Source organism: Dermacentor silvarum, chromosome 7 (genome assembly GCF_013339745.2).
Source record: "Dermacentor silvarum isolate Dsil-2018 chromosome 7, BIME_Dsil_1.4, whole genome shotgun sequence".
NCBI classification, from domain to species: Eukaryota; Metazoa; Arthropoda; class Arachnida; order Ixodida; family Ixodidae; genus Dermacentor; species Dermacentor silvarum.
The window spans coordinates 162,125,366-162,150,955 of record NC_051160.1 but is presented as its reverse complement, the minus strand read 5'-3'; the positions used below and the strand labels follow the sequence as shown (position 1 = coordinate 162,150,955).

At 48.7% G+C, this 25,590-nt stretch overlaps 1 protein-coding gene across 2 annotated transcripts in view; it reads left to right on the top strand.

The window, feature by feature from the left end:
- The first annotated feature begins 2,838 nt into the window (after positions 1–2,838).
- Positions 2,839–25,590, top strand: part of LOC119458634 (uncharacterized) — a 78,350-nt gene continuing 55,598 nt past the window's right edge. The window contains exon 1 of one of the 2 annotated variants that reach the window (XM_037720479.2): positions 2,839–2,976. The gene's annotated coding sequence lies outside the window, so the exon portion shown is untranslated. The remainder of the gene's footprint in view (positions 2,977–25,590) is intronic. The other variant, XM_037720478.2, reaches the window with a different exon arrangement.

The following is a 25,590-nucleotide window of genomic DNA, read 5'->3' as shown; positions in this document are numbered from 1 at the left end:
GTTGAGGCATTTAAGATAAGAACTACACGTGGGTGTGTAAGCGAACCTTCGGTGTCCCTAGCTGATTGTGAGATGGGGTTTTTAGATGCTACTATGTGACGTCAACTTTTCCATGGTTAATCAGATGTATTAATTTTTCCTCCGTATATGTGTCATTTTCACCCATCAAACATTCAGTTGCGATTCTGCGTACGTCCTGTCTGCCTCGTCTTTGTCCTGTGTGGGTTAGCGCAGTTAAAATGTACCATGCATGTCAACGAACTAGCCCGACTTGGAGCTCTACTTCATTGTTAATAAACCTAATCGACTTTCTTTGCAGCTTTTATAGCTTGGTAATATATTTGTTAATGGGTATGGGTCTCATACAGGAGACGCGTATTCCAGTTTGAGCCGCATGTAAGTTTTGTATGCCAACAGTTTAATTTCTTTGGCAGACCTTCCAATCGTTCTGCCGAAAGTACCCAAGCGTTCTCATTGCCCTTTTCGTGTACTCTATGTTTTCGTTCCACTTTAAGTCGCAGGTAATTATAACACCCAAATATTTGTAACTGTTAACGAGAGATATTCGTTTTGGTTGTTCAAATTACACCAGGAATTTTAGTGCTTCAACAGCAAAACAAAGCCTCGGCTTGCGAACCACTACAGCAACGCAGGAAATATCTCAGAATGAAACTCTTTCACAACATATTGCACTCTCGAACAGGTATAGATGCCTGAAAATATTTTTCCAAGCCTGATTACGTTGCTCAACGGCAGACGATGAAAATAAGGTTAAAGAAATAGCCAGCAAAACTAAAGCGTTTCAAATGTCATTTTTTCCCGGAACCATAAGCGGCTGGAACAAGTTACCATCCGATGTCGCAACGATTCTCTCAAACGATGTATTCTCAAAGTCTATACGCCCACTGGAGTAAGATAGTGTTTTTGTGTGCATGCGCGAGTATGAAAGTGTTCCGGGTACATGTGTAATTGTTTTACCTGCTTTATTTATTGGTTCTTTGTTTCCTTCTCTCCCCCCCCCCCCCCCGCTGTAATGCCTACGGTGGGTGCTGTGGGTATTGTGATAAATATATAAAATAAATAGATATGTAGTTGTTATTGATGCAATAAGTGAAAGGTAAGGGATGTTTCTTGCGCGTAACTCTCATTACGACAGTTTGTTTTTTAGGATTAATGTTAGTCTGCTAAGTGGAACACAATGACTACATCTTACCCTAAGAACTATTAAAAGTTACCTGGTCGTTAGAGTCGGTGATGACATCATATAAGATGCAGTCGTCTGCAGAAAGCCTCATCTTAACGGGTATGTCCCGGACTATGTCATTACAACGAATACTAAAAACTAATGCAATGGTAAACTCGGCCGGTAGTGCCGTTCCACTAAACGTGAAAGCTGGGGAAGTGCAGATCAGTGATTCGCCGGTGTTTCCCTTGTGTTTTTCTTGTGTTTATCTTGTTTTATTCTGTGTTTATCATGTGTTTAGCAATCCATCATCTGTTTTGGCACCTGTACTAAGGCACAACTGGTGGGAAACCGCCACGCACATGGAGCCAGAGCCTTTGCTGATGATATTTAGAAGCGATTTTAACGAATTTCTGTTAATTAATGCGCTTATACTGCTTGCTTATTCCTGTCCGGGCCCCTAAAGTGCTTCGCACTTAAAACAGAAGAGGACCAAGGATGGACACCTTGAGGTATGCTGAAGCGAACTGAAGTGGGGGTGTAGCTCGAACTATCTAGAGAAACGTTTTGGTACCTGTCTGAAAGATATGACTGAATCCACGCGAGTAAAAAATTGTATTTTAGGGTCGGTTTTAATTTTATAAGACACTTCGGATGGAAAACGCGATCGAATGCTTTTTCGAAGTCCAAGCGAGGAAGCTGTTACATTACACAAAGCACAGCCATGGATGGCACGGCAGCACCAACAGAAAAAGGCCACTTGGACGAAAGGATTTCTCACAATGCTTTGTTACCTGCACAATGACGAGATGAGCATCGTAACCAAACAACATGTGACTGGACCTGTGGTTGCAATGCCTTGTGTGTCTGCTAGTATGAAAATGCAATAATAATAAGCTGGCAGTCTGCTCGGTGCTAACACTTGCGGTTGTCCTGCGCACAATGACGTAGAGCGGTGAGGCAGTGTTTTCAATGTTGGTCAGAGTAATGCCTGAAGTCCGATCGGGACACATGCGTACTGCCACGAATAACTTGTTCCAAGGCACTTTGTTTCATACTCAGGCAGTAAAATAAAGAACTGCACAATCAAGACAATCTGCTTGTAAACACACCACATGTCATCGATGCTGCCGTGTTCTTTGCTGTGCCTTTATTTGATTTGTTTATTTTTTAATTATTTCTTGCAAGATAGAGCGAATGAAGACACGATCCAATCAAATGGCATTAGACGGCGTGTTCACGCGAGCGGAAAAAAACTGCGCGACTTGGGCGGCCACGTGCGCTCGCCTGCAATGGGACTACGCGGTTTGTCCTTTTCTTTTTTTTTTTAGGTTTGCGTTTGCTTTTTTATTCGCGCCCTTTCCCCCTGCTATTTTTGTACTCCCGGGCGAGCGCCCCCAGTTCCGTATGCGCTTCCCCTCGGCTTCAGCGCCGTCGGGCGCCCCGGCGCCCCAGAGCGACGCTTAAGAAGCAGACTCGCGCCTTGGATCGTCTTTCCTGAGAGCAGCGCGAGATGGCGCTCGCCGCTGAAACGGTTCCCTCAGCCTCCGCATGTATTTGACGCACAGCCCACGCTCTCCGGTCTATTTCCAACTCACAAGAGAATACAGAGAGGGAAACAGCGGGCGACTCGAGCTCGAACCGCGACTCGGCCGCTTAGCGTTGCCGGCGATCGCGCCGTGTACATCGAAGCGCCTTGCGGCAGAAGAGCGGCGCCCTTGACTGCGGCGGGGACCTTGGAGTCGCTGTTGGGGATCGCGGAATTCTCCCGCTCGCCATCGTCGCTACCCGTGGTGAGCGGCGACGTTCCTGCTCGTGCTTGTCAGACAGCACACTTGACTCGAGTGTTTGGCTGAGCACTGTCTCATTAACGCCTCGATTTCACGAGTTGCGATATGTGATGCGATTTGAGGATATCTGCACGAAGATGAAATCGTCGACCCCTAATATAAACAACGTCGCAAAGGCGCCTGCAGGCGCCGAGTTCACCATGGAATCAAAATTTTAATAAACATGTGCGTGGAATGGACACCACAAAGCCCAAGACGGAAACAACAGTGCGCTATGTAGTACCCGTCTTCTTCTTCGTGGTGAGCATTTCACGCACAAGTTTATTTCCGCCTTAATAAAAACATTTGTACCATCCTCATTATTTCTAAAGATGACCAACTAGCAGAACGATACGTTGTTTTTAAAATTGCAAACTGTCGAACCACTACTCCACCGAATTCACTTACTCGATAAAAGGAAATTAGATTTTCTTCGGAGGGTTTCCTTGTGGTAGCCACACGAGTTCAACGGAAAACTGAACGCCCTGATCGGATACACACACGCGTGCACCCGCAAGATAAACGGAAAATGATGTGTACATCAAATATGGATTTCAGACCTTGCTCACATATTCATCCTTCAAATGCTTTTTTTTTTTATTATTATACATGAGGGGTGGGTGCTTCTTGTGAGTAACATTTTCGATGGGTGCCTTGATGGAGTGGTGCAGGGTTTTGGCAGGAAAACAATTCCAGTATTTCGCTGTGCGAACAAAAAAGTAATAACACACGCTTCGGGAGCATATATAAGGAGATAAACAGCGATGCGCGTGGACGATGTCAGTCTGATGAAGTAGTGAATGATAAAACTTATGGAAAAGGTATAACGTTGCGGTTTCTTCGTCACTTTTCGAGGATCCGAAAGTTTACTGCTGACAAGTTTAGTGACACTAGTGTGGCAAGAGTATTCAGAGTGAATCCTTGCTGTAACAATCTGTGTAGATTCCAGGGCTGTTGAAAGGTTCAGATTGGCGCAGGTCCCGATCTGAGCATGCGAACTCCATTCTGCGTGGATATGTGTTAGCAATTTTACTGGTCGGGGAACGACACTGCGGCGCAGATAGTACAGTAATCAATTAGTGTTGATCCTAATGCTGGAACTGTGGGAGGACCAACAGAGCTTATTACAGAACGTGACACCAAAGTACATATAGGAGTTAACAGTGCATATTTCAGAACAGGCAATAACGTACTTGTCTCTTTTCGCGCACCAAAAATAAGAAAGGCAGGACCTGTCAAGCTGCGTCTCAACGCAACCTTTTCTCGCTTTGCTTCCCACACCATGTGCATGGGTGCACTTGTTCGTGATCAATAAATAAATCGACATGAAAACACGTATCAGATACTCACATGAGTGACATCTCACCCAAAGTTCGGTTCCATCAAATGAGCCTCTTTGGCAGCAATTAACACGGGTCATCGGGATACGGGATACAACTATAAAACTCCTTTACAATGCATTTGGTGCTGCGCGGAATGGAATGCTAGTCATGCATATTACGATAATTTAGTGTCAATATATAGTTACACCCGTGGCACGCGCGTACTTCATGCCGGCGGCACTGACTGCCGCGCGGTGTGTTCACAGGTCGCTGCAGTATACACACCTCATTCATCAAGCGTTTCGTCGATGGCAGTGCAGTGTTTCGCTGCATTGCTTCAATACTAATTCCATTAACGTTGTCATTCATCGTGAGATGGGTTCTGCAGGACAATTTAGAAGAGGCGTATTCTAAAGCAAAGCAGTGCCACGCCCTCGTTTCTTGCTTTCCCTACCGTTTAATGTCCATCGTCTTTAGCATTTATCTAGGATTCATCACATTTTGCTACCGATACAAGAAAGATATTTATTATTATATCACATAAGAAGTTCCAACTGGCATGCACCGCGTACTTGAGGGTTTGGTAGTGTTGTGGTTCCGTGGCATTGGGGAAGAGCGGCTGTATTGACATTGTGCATATTAAAGAAAAATAGTGTGAAGAGCAAGTTTTGCAAAAAATGGCTCGTGGTCTAAGGTAGGTGGACGACGGCAGAAAATGGTTACCACTGGGGGCTCCTGCGACAAAAGTGCCTTCCCGTGTAATAGAGAAGTCCAGTTTTCTAGGCGTAGCGCTAGAGCCCCATCATTACCTTCGTGGACACGTTTCTTCTCAGAGTGTGATGCAATCATCGTAGGAGCTGACGTTCAGGCTCTCCAGCGCTATTTCACAAAGGACAGATAGTCCCAAAAGAGTCCCACAATCCAATTGCTTTTCTAATCCGTTAACTCAGAAGTAGCGAAGACATCCTGGCTTCTTGATACGCTTGGGGATGCTTGCATTGCTGTTGTGGAAATACCATTATTGAATGGTTCCCCACTGTTGTCGGAGTACATCAAAAACATGGAGAATACAGCGAATTGGGCCCGGGGAGAGAGAGGGATCGGGGCGCTTGTATATGTATTCGTTTGGCTGCAACCTAACGACCAAGCCATGGAATGAATAGTATATTGTCTTATGGAGTCGCGAGCGTTTTTAAAGGGCCCCTAGACCACCTCAGATATTTTTTGAACATTTCAAGTAAACACGCGCATCGAGTTCCGAATGCCGTCACGATCAACGATGCCAAACGCTGCAGCGCTACGCGCCGCGGGAGCGCCACAAAAAAAAAAAAAAATGTGGTTGATCCCTCTTATATAAGAATCGGTATAGAACACGAAAGTGAAACGTGTCTTCACAGAAGTAGTGTAATGTTTATTGCACATTGATATATAATGTCTATTGGTGTTTTGTGGCTAAAGCGCCCTTAGGCGTTGATGCACCCACGCTGACGCCTGGTGGCACGTCTCCTCCATCACGACTACCAACGTCGATGACCATGAGCAACCGTCGTGCATATGGAAGCTGCACTACGCTGCACACGCTAGCACAACGCGAAAGACGAAGCACGTAACTGACACACTAATACAACGCGCAAGACAAAGCACGTAACTGAATCGTCACCGAGTCAAATCAGCGCGTACAGCGCGTCGTAATTGCAGCCTCCGCGATCAACTTCAGAAACATTTTCAGAGCTAATTGCGGAGGCCTTGCCGCGCTCGTCGCTCGCCGCACCGTCTCTTATCTCCACACGGCTCTGACCTTTATGAGCCGTGCATTCGCGGCTCAGTTCCTGTTGAAGCGATAGATCGCACGTACCTTCGCCCGCAGCAGCGTATGCTTGCTGCCAGCGTTTTGACAGTCGTTGTCTGCAGTCATTCAGTGTGATCTCCTCATGTTTGTTTGTGCGCGCTCACACCACGCTTGTTCATTCAGTTAGTAATAGTCGGGTCACATTTTCCAACGCACGCTACACATGTAATGCTGCCCGGATCGGCAGTGCAGCGCTACAGGTGTGTCCCTTCGCACGCGCGCTGCCCACGGGAAGCGCTTCTCATCAACACCACCGTTTCACACGCGCCTTCTCGTGGTCATCGAGTCTCTCTTCATGTCGGTCTACTTACGCCGCAGCACACCTGCTTACTTAATCAGCTCATGTTTACTACAATTCATATTGTTACCAAAGCCACTCACCTTACTTCGTATGACATTGCGGTGTTGCTATCGCATTCATTGCTTCGCCCTTAGGGCGAAACTGTGACATTTTTTTTCTTCTGGTTTCTTTCTTTGTATTATGTTCTATGACGTATTTCCGTGACGGAAATACGTCAGTGAAGTCTTGGTGGACCCCGGCATAAAACACTTTCGTGTTAAAAAAAAAAAAAACAATGCCGTTCTCCTCCCCTCGCCTTTCCGGTATCCCCAGCGGTCGTCACGATGTCAGCAGGGGGAATCTCGTGATGTCCATTGGTTGAACAAGAACCTACGACTTCCGGTTAGTCTGCTAGCAGGTACGCGCGCTTTCTGCTCTTCCTCGTCGTGTTGCTCGTTTGTGCGCCCTTGCGAATCGGTAATTACAGCCCGCAACGCAAGTGCCAAATCGCTCGCGTTCCAACACAGTCGTGCTTAGCGGTCTGATTAGCTGCGCGAACAGAGTGTTGGCCTTTCCAGACGTGCGCGCAACACAGAGTCTATAGCGCTACGCTTCGCATAACACGGGCTGGCACGCAGCAACAGCGGGTAGCCGAGAAGCGCTGAGTTCACGTTACCGGCACGGTAACTCGTCGCACGCCGTTTGCCATTCGCGGGCCGCCGTTCGACAGCGGTTTTTACTCGCGAACGGCGAGATTTCCTTGCCGTATATAGAGAGGATGAGACCGGCACTCGTTTGTGCGGCAGCCTCACCGCCGCTGATCGCTCGACGGCGCCAATATCGTCGCTAGGCCTTTTCTGGTTCCCTTCAAAGCTAAAACGGACGGCGCTAAGAAATAAAATACCGACGCTCACAATCCGGAATATTTTCTTATCGTTGTTATCGCTCTTCGCAATACTTGTACACAAAGAAGAAAAAAAAAAAGGACAGCAGATCCACGAGGTGAATGATGATGAGTGGGCGAAGCTCCGGAGGGAATCATCGGATCTCCCGCTTAAGGGGACGCTAGCACAAACGCGTTAGAAACGTGCAGTACTCTCTAGTAAGGGGGAGCGGCCACAGCGTCTTACGCAGCCATTTACACATGCCGGAACGTGCACCGCGTTTGCCGACGCCATCACATGACTGCTGAGAGAGTATACCCCCCGTATTCATAAACGCTCCTCGACTTGAACTTGACTTGCCACCGCTTTGGGCAGCGCGTTCGAAACGCGTTGAAGGTAAGGTGGAGAGGCCACAGCGTCTTACACCAGCTTCTTACACGGGCCGTAACGCGCTAGCACAAACGCGTTAGAAACGCGCTAGAAACGCGGCCTTTCGTTAATGTTGGGTATTTATAGCCATCGTGGTGCGTTTGTCCACGTCTGCTTCGTGGCGTAGTGGGCTAACGCCGCGCGCTCGGAAGCGAGGGGTCCCTGGTCCGATTCCGCGCTACGGACACAACTTCGGAATTTTTTTCTCATTTTAAAGACGATAGTCTTTCTTGGGGAACTTAAACGCTGAAAATTTGGTCTGGCTGTCTGTCTGTCTGTCACCCGATTCAGCCACCCGGCCAAAGTTGGACCACTTGCTTTACCGCCCACACTACTTAAACTGGTACGGCTGTTCATACTTGTGAACGTTATCGATCACAAAGTAAATATTACGCATATCTGAGGCGCAACATCACTAGGTAAGTATTAGGAGGTGTGTTCCTTTAATAGAAAATACATAGATACGTAACTCTAAAGACCCTACTTTCTTCAGCTGCGCTGAAAATGCCATGCTATGCGCGCCGACGAACGACGTTCCCCGACTGCGCGCCGACGAGCGCCCTCTGCCATGGAGGAAGGAAACCCTCTGCACAAGCTCATGTTTCCCGATGTATTGCCAGATGGCGTCCATGTCTCACGCAGCGCCTCCTCAATTTTATCAATGCCAGCCAGATGCGGCCGATTCAACATAAAGGAAGCGCTGTCTGAGGCAGGGCAAAACATAAATGGCCGCTTGATGAAATAATGCGGTAAAATGAAATCTGTTCAAACAAACCTTCATGCCAGGACGGAAATGGTACGAGAACAGCATCACGGGTGGCCGCGGATCAGACCAGCACTCATGTAGTACGGCCGGCAGAAGACTATCGTCTTTCGACGACATTTGCAGCGAAGCACGCAGATACGCGGCAAATTTTTTCTCAGACTGGTTACACACTACTACTACTACTACTACTACTACTACGACGGGGACGGAACGGGTGCCGCCATAAGGAGCTTCGCCCCTAAAATACGCTGATATTAGCGATATTAGCGGCGCCATCGGCTGCGATGCGAGAGCAGCCGAGCCCGTCGTCTCCCGGCAGTAGCCGTGCACTGCAGCTGAGCTGCAGCCGACGTTTTCGTTGCCGGTGGCGGAGGAGCGCAGCTTCGCGGTCGTCGATTGGCCCATTGATCGTGCAGCGGGCGGGGCGCCGGCCGAACTGCCGTCCATTTTGGACACCTCTCGCGCAGCAGACTTTCTACGGCACTGGCGGCCGGTTCGCCGTCGGTATATGTGCCGCTAGCGTGGACGTGACCGGAAGTAGGCAGTGTTTTGAGAAGCGCGTTGGCGATGACGTATGTCACGTGACCTTTCGAGAAGCACTCGGCGAGGAGGGGAGACCAGCCGATGAGGACAGTAGCGAAGGAAAGAGCGAAACGAGCGAGGGCCGTTTTTCGATCATCAAACGCGTGTAACTCCGCTATTGCGGCACCATTTCGAAAAATTCTCGCGGCTACGTGTTCGTTGTAGACTCGTGCACAACTGCAACACCACAACTAAATTTCGACCTCTGGGTGGTTTAGAATGTTTCCGCCCTTTAAGGGCGGATACATGCGTCACACCCGCTGCGCTTAGGAATAACAGGTAGTAGTCGCGAAAAGGGAAGGTCACGCTAGCGTGAATCAGCTGGCCAGTATCACAAGAGGTTCCAAATGGCGGCCATATTGCCCCCGTTCACGTCGTATGCAGGTTCTGCGCAACAGCGGCTCACGATGCACGGTATTTGTATCCTCGTTGCCTTCCGTGGCGGCAGATCGCACAATTAGAAGATCGCACACCTGTATATACTTGGAGAGTCATCGCATATGAGGTGTGCTCAATTTTGTTTTCTGTGTCGGTACCAAAAAAAGTCTGTTTGGCGAGCTTCGTGACCCATCCACCCGTATTTAAAAACTAGAATTTTGCTCGGAGGCTCGCTTTTCCGTGTCTGAGACTAGGCTTTTTACGCAGTACAAGTTTGGCCGTGCACTTGGCCTTGAAATGTCTGTCAATGGCCATCAGCAATCCCTCCTGAAGTGTCGTCGTCATCGTTGTCCGGCTGCCGGCGTCGTCGTATTGTCGTTATGATCCTGCTTCCATCTTCTTCATGCCACTGTCATTGCTGACATACCATAATCGTCATTACGTCGCCCGTTAAACAGCGGAGCTGTTTGAGCTCTTAGTTAGGCCATAGAATGTTACAGTGTACTAGAATTGGGTACGCTGTACCCTGGTTAGGCTGCGTAGTGCGGACAAAAAACTGCGCCTGGCAATGACGTCACCGCGCATTGCCTAGCAACGCGCGTTGACGTCATCGCCCTTATCACCCTCTCCCAGGTTACCCTCGCCACAGCGCGAGGCGCGCCCGACGTATGCCGCGTTCGTCGGCGTGCCCCGGCTGCAGCCGGCGTCGAGATGCGACATGCTGCATTTCGCGCCGGCCTCGTCACCCAGAATGCACCACATCCGCGTCTCGTCGAGCAAGATGCTTTAGCGGAGTGCTGCGCTTTCGCTGGCGTGGCGTCCCCGTGCCGAGCGCGCTCGCGCGTCAATGCTACGTCAGACTATAAAGTGTCCTCTAGAAGACTGCGCGCCGACCCCGAGTATCGTGCCGATAGTTGGGGTTGGCTAAGTTTGACTAAGAAACAGCCAAACCAAACCAAGTTAAGCAAAGTTAAAGCTAAGAACCAGCCAAGCCAAACCAAGTTAAGCAAAGGAAATCAAAGTTAAAGCTAGGAAAGGGCCACCAGCTTGGCTGTTTGCCCAGTCTTCGCACCACTTAGTGTGAAGCTGACAGCATTCTTTAAAGCAAGGGTAGTAGTTTAATGGGCCGTATCAAGTTGTAAACATTCGCATACTAACTAAAAAGACAAGCTTGGTGCCACGCGCGTACAGGTAAACATGAAAACATCTCACTCGATGACCGCAGAAACTCGCTGTGAAAACGTCGGAGTAAGAAAGCGCGCCAGCAGCGGCGGGCAAATTGACCTTCGCGCTGGCTCTCGTCTCGGTTCAACGCGAGCTAAACGTCGAAAGCACAGCGCATACGAAGCTACCGGCACTCGGCGCATGCACTTTGTCCCCATCGCAGATAGCTTTAAAGATGAGGCTCGCGGGGGCGCGCACTTCCCCCACATCGCAGATCGCTTCCAAGATACGGCACCCGTGAGGCCGCGCTGTGAGCAGCAGCTGACGGAGCAGAACGCACCCCCCCCCCCCCCTTCGTCTCCCTCTCCGTCGCCTGGCTCCCGTGCGTCGCGCGCAAGCGAAGAATGCGCGTTTCCGGCCTGCCTTCCTCCCTCGCGTGCGCTACATTGAGCCGCCATTGCCGGCTCACCCTCGTACGCTTTCACTCGCACACAGAGCGTACGGCGCGCGGCGACGATTTTATATATATACTTTATATGGAACCTAACGGTGACGACGATGGCGACGGCAGAAATGCGCTTAGAGTGTCCATATAATTGTTATCGCAATGTAAATGAAACAGTGTCGCATTCCTCCTACTGTCCTCACGCGAGGGGTGACCCAATAGAGCGCAGTGATTCCACACCATTGTCGCCTTCAACTCGCTCATAAAGACGTCATCTTTGACCGGCTTCAACAAGAAGTTGGTTCGCCTTCCAACTTTTTTGTAGTATATCCGTCGCAATTATCCCGTTGTTTAGCCTTGCTGCAAACTACTTTCTCAACATTTCTCTTTTTTACGTCTCATGCCTGAAAAAGGTGCGACGGACGGACGAACAAACACGATGGGCCCGTTTATTGCCTCATAAGGTACCTTATGGTACCATAAGGTGCCTCATAAGGTACATATTCCTTGGTAAAGGAATATGTTTATCTAGGTCAATTACTCACAGGGGACGCTGATCATGAGAAAGAAATTTACAGAAGAATAAAACTAGGTTGGAGTGCATACGGCAGGCATTGCCAAATCCTGACTGGGAGCTTACCACTGTCGTTGAAAAGAAAAGTGTACAATCATTGTATTCTACCGGTGCTAACATACGGGGCAGAAACTTGGAGGTTAACAAAGAAGCTCGAGAACAAGTTAAGGACCGCACAAAGAGCAATGGAACGAAAAATCTCAGGAGTAACGTTAAGAGACAGGAAGAGAGCGGTGTGGATCAGAGAACAAACGGGGGTAGACGATATTCTAGTTGACATTAAGCAGAAGAAATGGAGCTGGGCAGGCCATGTAATGCGTAGGATGGATAACCGGTGGACCATTAGGGTTACAGAATGGATACCAAGAGAAGGGAAGCGCAGTCGAGGACGGCAGAAAGTCAGGTGGGATGATGAGGTTAGGAAATTCGCAGGCGCAAGTTGGAATACGCTAGCGCAAGACAGGGGTAATTGGAGATCGCAGGGAGAGGCCTTCGTCCTGCAGTGGACATAAATATAGGCTGATGATGATGATGATGATGAAGGTACCTGAAAGCAAGCTCTATAGTATACGAAAGGCGACGAACGACAGTACCCCTGGAGAGTACCCCTGGAGGGGAGGGAGGGGCCGTTCTAATCCGGTGGCTGCTGCGTATAGCGCGGGCCTAATGTTGAAAGCGACCTGCGACGGATACAGAGTCCCCCGTGCGCTGTGTTTTCGCCGCTGTTCACGTTAAAACGAGAAGCCGCACGAAGGCCAATCGATCGCTGCTGCGCCGCGCTTCCTCAATCCAGCGTTTTGACAGTGAGTTTCCGCGGTCATCGAGTCAGATGTGTTCATGTTTGCTTGTGGGCGCGTGCCATCATGCTTGTTAATTTAGTTAGCAAGTGAATGTTTATACGGCTAACAAAAATACTATCCTTACGTCGTATGGCAGTCTACTAATTTCCTATCGCAATCGATCCTTTGCCTTTGGGGCGAAACGGATTTTTTTTCGTTGTGTGTAAGAACAACGGTTGTTCCTGTTCTCAAGGACTCGGGTATTACCAGTGATAACTAGATGACCTCATTGAAACTTTGCCTTCAGTCCATTGTTGTTAACTTTGAAGACAAACAACGTGCAATAAGCCGCCATTTATATTGGTTCGCCTGTTGGCTGTGTATTTTTCTTCTGTGTGTGTGTATGTGTTACATATCTTTGTCAAGTGTAAATGAAGTTAGCCAGGTTATCCTCATATTGTCCATGTTAGCCTCAATAATTCACCAGTTGGTAAATTTTAAATGTACTCGCGATTTCATTTCATCATTCGAGCCATGTAGCGATACACCGTATTGCTGAAACCACGTTTATTTAAAATATGTAGCGGCCATTCGAATTCTTCCGTTGTTTTGGCTAAATGCGACACACACTGTCTTCAACGTCGGCCCACTTTGATATGGAGCTCGCTTACCAAAGTCGCCAATGAACATGACGGCATGACGAGTGTATGATGACGACACATGGACACCGATGGAATGACGTCGATGGACGACGGCGGTATGACGGATTGACGGATTGAGATGATGGTTCTGGAGTGATACGATATTATTGCGATAGCAATTATATGAATACTTCAACCGGATTTCTGCCGTCGGCGTCGCCGTCACTGTCGTCGTCGCTGTCGCCGTGAGGTTCCGTATAGATTCCAAGGGCGATAAAATCGTCGCCGCGCGCCGTATGCGCGAGCGAAAGCGCGCGGGGGACGCACGCTATCACGGAGGGCGAGTCCCCCCCCCCGCCCCCCCCCCCCTCCCGCGCGCTATCACGGAGAGCGAACACTCGGCGGAAAGCATACGTGACCGTCGCGCAAAAGACCGTGGGGGTGTATGGGAGGGAGGGAGGGAGGGAGGGAGGCGGGGCGGCGCTGTGCTCCGGCACCAAAGGCGCATCTTGTCACTCGATCTCCCACGCGAAAGCAACAAAGCGGGAAGAGGGGGGGAGGGGGGGGGGAAGCTTCTGCTCTGCCAACTTCTCCTTTTCGCTTTTCCCGGGGATGCCGGTCGTCCGCACCGTCTCTTATCTCCACACGGCTCTGACCTGTCTATGCGCTGTGCATTCGCCGCTCAGTTTCCGTTGAAGCGATAGACCGCGCGAACCTGCGCTTGCTGCCAGCGTTTTGACAGTCGTTGGCGGCGGTCATTCAGTGTGATCTATTCATGTTTGCTTGTGCGTGCTGACACCACGATTGTTAATTCAGTTCGTAAGCCAATGTGTGCAAGTTTATGCAGCCGATAAAACTACTATCCCTACCCCGAATAGCTCTCTACTAATTTGCTATCGCAATCGATGCTTCGCCTCTCGGGCGAAACTGCGACATTTTTTATGACTACGACAGCGTTTCAACGGCGGTTTGATTACAATGGGATGGCGACGAGGATATAATGACATTGAAGACAAGGTAATGAAGCTGTAATGACGATGGCGGCATGGCAACGAATGCCTGACAGCGCCTGTTTGGCGACGACGCAATGACGGCGACGTCTTAATCATGGCTGAATGACGGCAGTATCATTGTCATAGAATGACACAGAAGGAATGACATCAGTGGATCGACGAAACCAATATGACGACGACGGCATGGCGAAGCAGGATAATGTGTCAAGTAATGACGATCGCAGAACGACAGCGTGACGACGACGGCATGACGAAGTTGGAATGATGACGGTGGAACTACGACGACAGAATTGCAACGACTGTATGACAACGAATGCATAAAAACGACGCTATGACGTCGACGATAAGACACGAAAAGCATGACGACGACTGAATGAAGATGGCTCAATAACGACGATGGCATGGCAATAGAATGAGAACAATGGGTTAAGAATGAATGTATGACGACGATGTCATGACGACTGCTGTATCGCAAAGCATTTATGACTACGATGGCGTGACGACGACGGAATGAAGAGAGGGAACTTAGGCAGATTATATATAGACTACGGAAAAACCTGTACGTATAATTACAGGTGCTGCACGCGATGCACACACTAAACACATTTTTGAAGCCCTAAACTTACAACCAATGCCTGACATTTACAATTCGGTTTTACTTAAGCCATATCGTACTTGCCGAAAGAATCATGATTTTTTTCTCGTAGACTTAGCGCATTTAACACCATGCAGTTGCCCATATAGCACGTGAGCCTCTGATTGGAAAATTCCTTACACACGTACCAACTATGGTCGCCAAATGATGAACTATTTACTGCCACAAACACTAAACAGGTTTTCCAGAAAAAATAAATGATACCGTTTATTTTCTACAAACATCTTCTTTATGTGCGTTCAGAATGAAATCGATATAATACTCAGACATGTTTTCGCCTGTATCAATTCTAATGATTTCATGTTGCTGCTTGCTATGTGTTAAATGATGTGAAAGCCCTTGTCAAACCTTGATGGCTTCTTGCTTTAACCCCACAGCATCACTGTTGTACTGCCTCCCCTGGTTTTGAAATACACTGATTTGATTTGGATGGCGCAGCTGGAATAAAGACGATGCAAGGACCGCGACGGCATCACGACCTCGAGCACATTGCTCTTGGCCCATGATATTAGAAAACTTGGGCCACTGTGCCAGCCTAGAAGGCGTGACGACGATGGCAAGACGAGAGCCAGATGACGCAGCTGGAATGATTTCAATGTAACGACCGCGACGGCAGCACGAGAATGAGCAAATGCCTCGTGACCCAAGCTGGTAGACCACTTGGGCCACGGCGTCGGGTTACGAGGATTGACCGGCCGGCCGGCAAGCAGGGCAGGGCAAGGCAGGGCACGGCAGGGCAGCGCCGGGCAGGTAGGCAGGCAGGCTCAAAACGCCTGAAGTATGCAAAAAGTTCTAATCGTACGAATAGCAGGAAGACTAATACATGCACAAAGAAACATAACAAATTCACCAATTGCCAATCTCGGGTTGTGTGTGAAATCCTGCGCAATTGTGGGTGGAAGTAGTGCATCGGTCGAACAGGTAGCTGTTTTAACGACAGCACTTGTGAGACACAGGTCAAATATACGCAACAAACCCGGAGGGCACTTGGCCTCCGATGTCACCAGTGCCTGAGATGCGGTGGCGAACAATTGTTTTAAGAAGCCGGTTCTTGAAACCCGCGAATGACAAATTGGAAAGGGAAATTATTCAGGCATTCTTCATAGCCAAGCTCGAAGTACCTTTGCCAGTGAGCTATCGACTATTCCCTCATTATCTCCCATACGCAGGACCCAGGCCAGGATCAATACGGTTAATCTCCACAATTTTTCTTTTCTCCAAATGTCGCCCTCTATCTTTTCACATGAATGAATTCTTACCAGATTTCCTCAGATATATGAGGACCTGGCGTGCGAAAGCTGAGACTATGCCTCCGCCCACTTTTCTGAAACTACTTGAGTTAATCATGGTCGAACACGTGTGCTGCTCATTATTATATTTTATTTTGTTACGCATTTGGCGCTATCTGCAAAAAATCACGCGTGCTGCTCATTATTATATTTTATTTTGTTACTCATTTGGCGCTATCTGCAAAAAGTCACGTCTAGACGCTCCCGTTTCAACACCAAATTCAATCGCTAAGCATTTTTCCCGAAACCGAATGCCTTGGGGAATGTATATGTCATCAGGTGTTTTTTGAGTTCGTTGCATATCATCTTCGTTAAAAACATTGACTGTCGTTAACTCACCCAGCCGCAGAGACGTCGCGTGAGCCTCTTTACGAGGCCGTCGCCCCATCACCGCTGCGTCCGGTGGCATCTCGGCCACGATGACAGGGAGGCGAGCACCCCGGCAGGGCCGCCATCAGTCATCTGGCCGTCTGGTCGTTCTAGCTGGCAGCGCCGCTATTTCGGGAGGCCGCGCCCACTCTCCCTCTTGAGGGTAGCGCAGCAAGCACCGAGCTGGCATAGGCTCGTGTACTCGCATAGAGTTTGTATATAAGTGTTCACGGTAGCTCCAGCACTGTACATACCCGTGATCGAACGCAGGAACTCTTCGTACACTAAAGTCTTTCCACGTTCTACAGCGGCGGCTGCTTCTTAGGGCGGGGCTGCGCGGGCACCGTATTTTGTCAGCGATCTGCGACGTGGGCAAAGTGCACGCCCGCGCAGGCCTCATCTTCAAAGCGATCTGCGAAGTAGACAAAGTACGCCACGCCAAGTGCCGGTAGCTTCGTATGCTCAAGATCGTATGCTCAAGATCTTTCAGCAGTCTCTTGATCAAGGAATCTTGCCGCTTGATTGGAAAATTGGTAAGGTAGTTCCAATACATAAGTCTGGAAATAAACACTGCGCTCTTAACTATCGGCCCATCTCATTAACAAGCATTCCGTGTAAACTTATGGAACATATATTGTACTCACATATAGCTAAATTTTTAGAATCTAATTCATTTTTTGCATTAGCCCAACATGGTTTTAGGCGTACATTTTCCTGTGAAACTCAGTTACTTCTGTTCACTCATCATCTGCATACTATTCTTGACAAACACTCCAAGATAGACTGCATTTTTTTGGACTTTGCGAAGGCCTTTGAAAAAGTTAATCACGCCTTACTAATGTTAAAACTCTCCTCACTCAATCTCGACAGTAACATACTGTCTTGGCTCGAATGCTTTCTAACAAACCGCCTCCAGTACGTCACAATTAATGATCATAACTCACCTGAAATAAATGTAACATCGGGAGTACCACAGGGTTCAGTTTTAGGCCCACTTTTGTTTTTAATATACATTAATGATTTGCCTAACTGCGTTTCTTCTTCTGTGCATTTGTATGCCGACGACTGTGTACTTTACAGGGAAATATGCAACGATAACGATAAAAATATCTTGCAGACAGACTTAAATAACATCTTAAGTTGGTGCGATACCTGGCTCATGAATTTAAATCCTAACAAATGCAAACTAATGACTGTTTCTCGGCAGTACGATAGCTCCTCAACGTACAAACTAGGTGACATCGAACTCGACCATGTATCATCATACCGGTACTTGGGGGTTACTATTACCTACAACATAACATGGAATACTCACATTAATATGATCAGTAACAGTGCTAACCGCACATTGGGATACTTACGACGTAACTTTACTAAAGCCCCACCTGCCCTTAAAATGCTTATATACAAAACTCTTGTGCGCTCGAAGTTAGAATACGCCGCTGCAATCTGGGACCCTCATCACGCAAATTTAATTAGGTCTCTAGAATTAATCCAGAATAACGCCGCACGTTTCATTCTTTCTAATTACCATCGTACAGCAAGTATAACAGCATTGAAACAATCTCTATCACTGCCATTTCTGTCACTGCGTCGTAAGTACTTCCGTCTTTGCCTCTTTCATAAGGTCTTCCATCATTCATCACTACGTACCGAGCTTATTACGCCACCCACTTATCGCTCATCCCGGATTGACCATAAACACAAAGTTAAAGGCATTTTTTGCAAAACAAACACATTTTATTTTTCTTTCATACCGCACACATCAAACGATTGGAACCACCTATCTGACGACGTTGTTTCAATTTCTGATCATTCTCTTTTTTCCCGTTCTTTATCTGCGCACCTACAATGTGATAGCACTGCTTAATCATCTCATGCATCTCTCCTCCCCACTTCTTTCTTTGTCTTTTATTTTTTACATGTGTCGTGATGCCTGCAATTTAGTTTGCTTCATGTTTTCTTTTCTCCCTTTCCCAATTTCTCTTACGTTCAAATTTTGCTAATAGTATTGTATAACATGATGTGTTTATTTCTGTTCTGTTTCAGTTGAGTTATATTTGTTTTAGTTGTATTTCATTTCACGTTTACAATTTGTCGCTAATACTGTATAATGCTGCATGTTTCATTCTGTTCTTTTCTTTATTTGTTACCCACTCCCCTCTGCAAAGCTTCGGCGATTGAGGGTATCGAAAATAAATAAATAAATAAATGCGCTGTGCTTTCGACGTTTAGTTGGCGTTGAAGCGACACGCCACGAAGGCCAATTCGCTCGCCGCTGCTGCCGCGCTTCCTGACCGCAGAGCTTTGGCAGCGAGTTTCCGCCGTCATCGAGTGTGATGTGTTCATGTTTACGTGTGCGCGCGTGACACCGTGCTTGTTATTTTGTTAAAAAGCGAATGTTTGAAAGTTTGTGCGGCCGATAAAACTACTATCCTTACTTCGTATAGATGTCTGCTAATTTGCTTTCGCAATCGATGCTTCGCCTTTCGGGCGAAATTCCAACTTTCTCTTTTTTGTTTCCAAAAACGACAGCAAATGCATCCAATGTGCTAAAAAATAGTTAGTGGTAAGCACATGACGAAACAAATTATTAGTGTTCCTTAAAGCTCTGGCCGGACAAGTGTTTCGGGAGGAATTGTGCGGAGTATGTGTGCCGTTCTTTTCAGAAGCTTAGCGCTGTGTGTGTACTGCGCTTGCTCTCTGCCTGTGTACTAGTTGAGCTAATGGCTTCGTGATCACATCCCAAAAGCCAGAATGACGACCTTCATGAATTAAATTTGGCATTGAATCTACGATGAACTTGGAATTTTTGTTGATAACATGTATTCAACAGTGTTAAAACACACGACGCAGTAGGTAGGCAATGATAAACGTGGTCGAACTGGAGAGATTGAAGGCAGTACGCCCTAGGCTACTCCACTTCACCTATAAGCAAGCACTAATTTTGCCTTAAAGGGCCCCTAAACCACCTCAGATATTTTTGAACATTTCAAGTAAACACGCGCATCGAGTTCATAATGCCTCCGTGATCAACGATGCCAAACGCTGCAGCGCTACACGCCACGAGCGCGCCACAAAATAAAAAGAAAAACAATGCCGTACTCCTCTCCTGGCCTTTCCCGTATCCCCAGCGGTCGTCACGATGTCACCAGAGTGCACCTGATGATGTCAATGGCGGTGACGATGTCCATTGGTCGAAGAAGAACCTACGACTTCCGGTTTGTCCGCTAGCAGGTACGCGCGTTCCCTGCTCTTCCTCGTCGTGTTGCTCGCTTGTGCGCCCTTGCGAATCGGTAATTACAGTGCGCAACGCACGTGCCAAATTAGTCAAGTTCCACCACAGTCGTGCTTAGCGGTCTGATTAGCTGCGCGAACAGAGTGCGACAGTGTTGGCCTTTCCAGACGCGGCTAATAAGGCACGTCCACGTTACCGGCACAGTAACTCGCCGCATACCGTTTGCTATTCGCGGGCCGCCGTTTGACTGCGGTTTTGATCGCGAACGGCGAGATTTCTTTGAGGATGAGAGGATGAGATCGGGACCCATTTGTGCTGCAGCCTCACCGCCACCGCCGCCGGTCACGCGACGGCGCCGATATCGTCGCTAGGCCTTCTACGGTTCACTTCAAAGCTAAAGGAACGGCGCTTCGGAATGAATCGCCGACGCTCACAAGTCGCAATATTTTGTTACCGTTGTTGTCGCTCTTCGCAATAATTGTACGCAAAGAAGAAAATACACTGATATTAGCAGCATCGACGGCTGCGATGTGAGCACAGATGAGCCAGTCGTCTGCCATCGGTAGCCATGCACGGCAGCTGAGCTGGACAAGTATCAAAGCCAGGGGCGGATCCAGGTTTTTTCTGAGGGGGGGGTCAGCTTTTGTCGGTGATGATGATGATGATAGTAGCTTCTCATTTACCGAAATTCACCGTTTCTGCTCACGATAAACCCGCGTTTCATACGGCTAGAACAACACCTGTAGCCCGCCGTGGTGGCTCAGTCAGCTCAGGCGTTGCGCAGCTGAGCACGAGATCGTGGGATCGAATCGCGGCCGCGGCGGCCGCATTTCGATAGAGGCAAAATGCAAAAACGCCCCTGTGCTTGCGTTGTAGGGCACGTTATAGAACCCCAGGTGGTCAAAATTAATTCGGATCCTTCCATTACGGCGTGCCTCATATTCAGAACTGGTTTTGGCACGTAAAACCCCAGAAAGATGAAGAAGCCCTATAGCGAAGCCAGGTATCGGTTTCTCCGAGCTTATAGGAAAATGACATTACCCAATACAGCCATGCGCTTGGCGCCTGTGCCTGATAATACAGGGTGTTCAAAACTAAGCTTGATGCTTTTCTTAAAATTAGGCACTGGGAGGCATGCGAAGACCACCTGTGCAAATAAGTTATGTGGCCAGGGGGGCACAAAGTGAGATAATTATCGCTGTCAGCAGCCCAATTAACTAAAATTGAACAAGAATTTTTGACGACTGCAGTAAGTGGTTATGTTTGTATTGAAAACTTAGAGGCAGTCGTGTGTCTACACAGCATCAGTCGGGAGAATTATTCTAGCCGTGTTCGTGCTCCGAGATATCCCACTCCAAATTTCAATTGTACTGCGCAGAGTTATCGAGTTGACGCGAGAGCGGTTTATGCTTTGCATTGCTGTGGAAGGGAGGCATTTTGAACATTTTTAGGGCATTGAGATCTTGATGGGTGAATTGTTGTCATGAAATTTGTGCATGACAACACCAAATTTAAAGCGGCAGTATGAAATATTCGTTAGCATAGCTAAAAAGGTTTCTGCTGTTGATGGTACCGTTGTTGCTTTTGATTTCAATAAAACTTACAATACTTAGAAATCAGCAGTCACTTTATTTGCGTAGCCCAAGCAAGGACCATGCCCGGTCGTCTAGTCACCATTACGCACGCGCACTGCCCTCCGGCTTCTCTGCGCGCGCCATTATCTCGGCATGGCAGCTGCCGCCATTTTTACAGGCTGCGCGGTCGCGTGTTACGATAGCGGTTACGGGTTCTTCGATTTTTTTTTTTCGCCAGCCGTGAGGGGAAGGGGGACAGTTATTATCTTGCCAATGCCTCCGCCGCGTTGTCAGACTAAGCGCCGTACCCAACAGCCGCGGCACATCAGGGAGGAGCTTTGCGCCGATCCTCACTCTCTTGCATGCGTAATCATGCAAACGACAATTACAATTTGTAGTTGGATATCTCGGAGCATAGACACGCTATACTCGCGGACAACTTTCTGTGGCAGTGAAGGGCAAGCTACGGGCGCGTGGATGCTGCACATGTGTTACCGCGCCAAGTAGTCCGGCAGCGTTTGACAGTGCTTTTGGTTGCTCGGAACAGACGCTGAATCGACGCAACTTCCACGTGCGACGATTTCGCGTTTGCCCAGACGCGGAAGGGAACAGCCGCAAAATGAGTAAACTTTTACACTCAGTGGTGTGTTCTGTCTTATTTAACTGTTGCTAATAAGCTGTTTATGTTTACTCTTCGCCAACATAAACCAACGTGGATTAAAACGCGGGACTCTTTTCAGAAGCACCCTCACTTGTGAGCGCTTTGCCTCCGTAGCTTTCCCTTCATTGCCACAGAAAGTTGTCCGCGAGTAAAGAAGGATTCTTCGAAGTGAAACTGTGTAGAAACACGACTGCCTCTAACTTTTGAATACAAACATACACATTTACTGCAGTCAATAAAAAGTTAATTATTCAATTTTAGTCAATTCGGCTGCTGACTAGCGATAATTATCATCTCACTTTGTGTCCCCCTGGCCACATAACTTATTTGCGCAGGTGGTTTTCACGTGCCTCCCAGTGCCTCACTTTAAGAAAACCATAAAGCTTAATTTTGAACACCCGGTATATCTAGCCTGTATTGTTTCTTAAAATAAAATTTGGGATCATCTGTCGCAGTTTCGTTATAAACGTGTAAGCACGGGTCCATCTTCGGAGTTCTGTTGGGACACCTTGTTTTCCTTAAGGAGATTCTTGGCGTTCGGCTGAGACACCTTCGTTTGCTTTGGAGCTCCAACGCGGCAACCACTACGCTGGTTTACGATATGCGAATCACCGCGTATGAAGGCTCACGACGCCACCTACAAGAAGAACGATGTGGTGTAGTAGCCGAGAGGGCGAGCCAGCGTCTTCATGTTTTGTTTCCCACGCGACGTCATCCTTTTACACAAGGCGCGCATCTGCTCCCGTTTCTTTAATCACGCGACGCCATCCTATGCCCGCGCGCTGGCGTTGGCCGCTGACGTCACGCTCCCCCATTTCGCAGGCGCTGCTCGAGGTTTCGCCCCGCTCCGCGAGCACGGCCACTCAGATAAACGGATCCGGCGGCTTTGAGCCTCCTATGCTTAATGTACGACAACTGCGAAATTACAATGAAAAACTTGTAGCATACGAACGGTACTGTGCTCGTACTGGATATTGTCAACGTGTAACTGTGATCACAATTGGTGCTACAGTTAAAAAAAAAGTCGCCTATGCGTAGTCCTTAGTTTAGCTGTTAGTTGTTATTGTTTATATATGAACACTTCAGCGAGAGATCTCTTTCATTAAGCAGGTTGGTCGCGGAACCGATGACAGCCAATGAGGCAACCGATGACACCCCGAGGGGGAACTAAGTTGATCAGGCGCGAAGGCGCTCGCGCAGACATCGGCATGCTTGGCAAAAGGGACGTCCCCTCGTTCATTCGACGCCACCGACGGTACGAGTAAGGCACGGCCGGCGCCAGGAGGTCCAAGGTGTGCATGAGAAAAAATAACTACGGCAACCTCGCGACACCACACCCCTACGGAATACAACTAAGCTTGTGAGCGAGCTAGCTTTACTTCTACGTGGCTGTTACCACTGGTACTCGCGAAAAATAATTTTGAAAAATGCTGGTGGCCATATTTTTTTGCGACAGGGCCATCCCCTTGTCAGCGAGGGGGCGATGCAGAAATCTGAGGGGGGGGTCAGGACATCCGGACATCCCCCCTGGATCCGCGCCTGATCAAAGCTCTTGCTCGTGTTTCACGTTTGACAGCGGATATCATTTTATTGCGATAGCAATTATATGGACACTCCAAGCGGATTTCTGCCGTCGCCGTGAGGTTCCGTATTAAGTTCAACGGCGATGAAATCGTCGCCGCGTGCCTTATGCTGTATGTGCGAGTAAAAGCGCGCGAGGGACGCGCGCTTTCACGGGGAGTGAACGCACGCGGAGAGCAAACGCGACTTCTTCCATAGCGCGAAAGGCCATGGGGGACGGAAGGGAGGGAGGGGAGGCAACGTTTAGCTGCGGCACCAAATGCGTATTTATACAAAAACGTTGCGAGGCGAGAAGGTGGTAAAGACTTCCGACGCTGCTCGACGAGTGTCCCGTTCTGATCTCGTCGAAAACCTCCGAGCGTTCGGTGCGAACACGGGGAAAACGCCGACAGCGTCGACAACAGTTCCACGCGTTGCTGGTGCTGCTGCATGTTCAAGTTTATACAGCTGATAAAACTACCTTACTACCCTTACTATCCTTACTAGTATCTATCCTTACTAGTATAGCTCTCTACTAATTTACTATCGCAATTGATGCTTCGCCTTTCGGGTGAAACTGCGACATTTTTCATAAAATGTACAGTTTACGCATCACTTTAGGGTATTTTGCTTGGAACAGAAGCTGCAGCCGATGTTTGCGTCGCCGGTGGCGGAGGTGTGCAGCTTCGCGGCCGTCGATTGGCCCGTCGGTCGTGCGGTGGGAGGTGCGCTGGCCAAACTGCCGTCTACGTTGGACACCTCTCATGCGGAAGACGTTCTACGGCACTGGAGGCCGGTTCGCCGTCGGTGTATTTGCCGCTAGCGTGGACATGCCTCAACCGGAAGTGAACAGTGTTTTGAGAAGCACGTTGGCTATGACGTATGTCACGTGGCATTTGGAGGAGCACTCGGCGAGGAGGAGAGACCAGCCGACGAGGAGAGTAGCGAAGGAAAGAGCGAAACGAGCGAGGGCCGTGTTTCGATCATCAAACGCGTGCACGGTGTAAGAAGGTAGTGATACGACGGCGGCGCGATGCGCGGCCACTTAGTGTGACTCTACGCACGCTGCTGCCGCAAGGGGCAGCACCTGTTCTGGGGGCCACTTTTTCGCACGCTTTGCTGTCACTTCTATGGGCACGCGCGGCATAGGTGCTTTATTTCGATGAATATATGTCGTTCGCCTGCTTAAAGCGACTCTACTTGGCAGGAGGAACGCCCCTTTATATTTCTACCGACATTCCGATTGACTCCAATGCGGCGAGCAGCGGCTGCCTAGCAGCGGCAAGCGCAGCGCGCCGTCTGCTCGAGCAGACGGCGCGTCTCTCGTGTTGGAAATGACGGTATGTCACAGACCCCGGTGAACGAGGCGCAGACGCCGGACTAAATTCCAAAGCCGACTTATCAGCTTCCGAAAATAATCCCACGAAAGCAAGCACAATTAAGAGTGGGCCCTCTGGTGCGCCAGCGAACGCCGGTTGCTGTCCAAAGACCGAGTCAGAGCCCAGAGTTGTCAAAACACAACAAAATATATTCTTCACACAATGCAGTTACACACACACTTGCACACTTAGGCTAGACACAACACAATACAAATCAGATGGGTATTAACAAACACAAGAAAATAACGACAAGCACTGAGAGTCCAACACGTAAAACACAAAATAAATAGGAACACTAAGTGTCCAATCGTATTCACCGTGCTGGTTGGTCTTGGAGTCAGACGATCTCGGGCAAATCTCGAAGAAGGAACCTCTTCCGGAAATGCAGACGCTCGAAGAACTCGTCGACTAGCTTGCCGGGGAATCCCCTTCTTCCGCAGACGCTTGGTCTTCACGTTACATCACTTCACGGTGCAGACTCAACTCCTGAATTCCTCACTGGACTCCGACCTGACAATGTTCGCACGGCGTTTATATAGCCGTCGACGGTCCTTCTCGAACATTCGATTGGAGTTGTGATTCCGTAGCACGGCCAAAGCTTGGGAAACTTCGAGTCTTTTCTGGTACCTTCGACCACCGCCGCGTCGTCGAGGGGGGGGGGGGGGGGGGGGGGGTGATGACTCATGCTGTTCACGCACGCTTACACGCTGTAGTTATCTCTCTCTCGACCCGCCGGGTGAGAAGGTG